Raw genomic sequence first — 2922 nt, forward strand, 5'->3', positions numbered from 1 at the left:
TAAAATTAATACTTTTTGGTGTTTAAAGATTACTATATATTTTTTGAATTCACTGTTTTTGTTGGTAGAAAATTTATCTTCTCGGTTAAAAAATCATCTTTTTCATTAAAAATTTAATTCCTTTTGGAAATTTGTTGATTTTGAATTGAAAATTTAACTATTTTAATTATTGTTCAAAATTAATCTTTTTCAGTAACAAATTCATCTATTTGGTTGAGAATTAATTAATTTTCTAGGTTAAAAATTCTTCTTTTTATTGAAAATTAAACTTATTTAAATCTGTTGTTTTTAGGTTGAAAATTGAGCTATTTAATTTGACTTTTTAATGCTTGAAAATTAATCGTTTTTTGTGTTACAAATGTAAGTCGTTTTTAAAAAATATTTGGTAAATTTTCGGCAATATTTTTTGTAATCACGCAGAATCTTCTAAAATTTCTAAATTTCTGAAACGGAAGCGAATTTTTTTTTAAATTTAAAAAAGTATTTAAAAAATAAAAAAACTTGTCTTAAATATTCCGAGTTTTTCACGGAATTGATAGGAAAGATTAAAAAAATTAATATTAAAAAAATCCTTTCAAATTTTCGTATTAATCTTAAGAATATTGTGTCATTCTCTTGAAACCATTCAAAGTTTAAAAAAAGTTTCTAAACATGTAATTAAAAATCTTTCATAACCGATTTTTTTCAATAATTTGTTTAAAGTTTTTTTTTTGTGTAGTGAAATTAGAAAAATTTATTAAAGCACACTTCAGTCGAAAGGCTAATTATAACTTTTGTGTTACGAAAGGTATGAATGTTGATTTGGAACACAAATGGGACATAGCGTAAGTTAATTATTTCTTTTACGAAAAACCTCGAAGACTTGGCAGGGTCCTTGCATTTTTTAAATGTTGTGGGAAAAGTGCAAAAATCATGTAATCTTGCAAATAATAACAGAGTTTTTTAAATTGAAAGATACTTTTTTTGATAGGATATTTAACTATTCCTTGAAAATTCGTCGTTTTATAAATATTTTATAAATATCAGGAAATCTTTTGAACTTCTAAAATATTTTTAATCGCTTCAACACCCAAATTTTTCTTACAATTTTTACGTCCTAAAAAATTAAAAAATTGCTGAAGACTTTATGGATTCTTTCTCAGCATTTTTAGAAATCTTTTAAAAGTTTCTCTAACAATTTATTTTAAAAAACAAGAAATCCTTTTCAATTTTTTGTATAAATATGATTTTAGTGGATGTTTTCAGTTTGCTATTTGCTGAGGTGCCGACAAATGTTGAGCGCAATATAGATTTTTTAATATTTCGAAATAAAAAGCTTTTTAAGAATTTTGAAGGATTTGAATATTATAAAAAAGTTTTCTTAAGTTTCCTAAAAAATGTAACATTTTTCTTATTTTTAAAGTTCATTTGAAAAGAATACCTAAAGAGATTCCAAGATTTTTAAAGAAAATTGTCAAAATTATCAAAAATTAATTTTGAGAGATTATTCTACAACTTTTTCAAAACATTTCAAGAAATTGTGAAAAAAAGATTCTGGACAATTTTAATATTGAGAAGATTTTTAAAAGATAAAAGAAAATTTAGATTTCTGAAGATTTTGAAATAAAGTTTTGGATTCTATTTCAGAATTTGGAAAGGATTTAAGAAATTAAAAATTTTTGGCCTAACATTTTGGGGAAAGTTGTAATTTATTTTTTATTTAAAAAACAACATTTTTTAAAGAAAATTGAAAAATATGTTGAGACTTTTTAAAACATTTAAAAACTGCGTTGGCTCAAGAATCCGGTAAACAAAAGTATCAACACTCACAAATTCCTGAAAAAGTAAATATGACTTATCGCGTATATGCTTGAACTGGTGTCATTTTTAGATGGCGGTTGCTGACAGTGGAACCATGCGGTGGTTGATTAATCTTTTTCTTAAAATTTTCATATGCAATATTACCGAAATTTTTTACATCTTAAGAAATTTTTAAAATTGCCGAAGATATTTTGGATTCTTTCTCAGCATTTTTATAAATCTTTTTAAATTTTCTCTAACAATTTATTCTAAAAAACAAAAAATCCTTTTAAATTTTCATATGAATCTGAAAAATATTCTTTCATTATATTTCAAAATTGTCAAAATATTTTTAATTTGTTCGAAAACCTGACTGAATACATTCTGCATGAATATGATTTTAGTGGATTTTTTCCGTTTGTTATTTGCTGTGAGGCCGATAAATGCTGAGTAAAATATAGATTTTTTGAGATTTCGAAAGAAAAATCCTGTTAAGAATTTTGAAGATTTGAAAAGGATAAAAAAGTTTTCTTAAGTTTCATTAGAAAATTTACAATTTTTTATTATTAAAGTTAATTTAAAGAGAATATTTGAAAAGATTTCCAGATTTTTCAAGAAAATTATCAAATTTATCAATAAATAATTTTGAGCGAATATTCTACAACTTTTTAAAACATTTTAAAAAATTGTAAAAAAAAATCTGGAAAATTTTAAGGTAATTTTTATAATTTTGCACAATTAAAAAATATGAATAATTCGAACTTATTAAAAACATAATTTTGACACTTTAACAAATAATTTTAATATTGAGAAGACTTTTAAGACATAAAAGAAAATTTACATTTTTGAATATTCTGAAATAAAATTTTACATTCTTTTTCAGAATTTGTAAAGGTTTTAAGAAATTAAACATTTTTGAGTTAAGATTCCGGGGAAAGTTTTTATTTTTTTTTAATTTAAGAAAAATAATTTAAAGAAAATTTAAAAATATTTTGAAATTATTTAAAACATAAAAAATGAGGCGAATCTAGAATCCGGTAAAACAAAAGTATCAACACTTAAAAATTACCGAGAAAAATAAATACTATATAACACCCAGTTCACAGTCGTGATACTTAGCCATAGGTGTGATTTATCGCGTAT

Source organism: Belonocnema kinseyi, chromosome 9, assembly GCF_010883055.1.
Source record: "Belonocnema kinseyi isolate 2016_QV_RU_SX_M_011 chromosome 9, B_treatae_v1, whole genome shotgun sequence".
NCBI lineage: Eukaryota > Metazoa > Arthropoda > Insecta > Hymenoptera > Cynipidae > Belonocnema > Belonocnema kinseyi.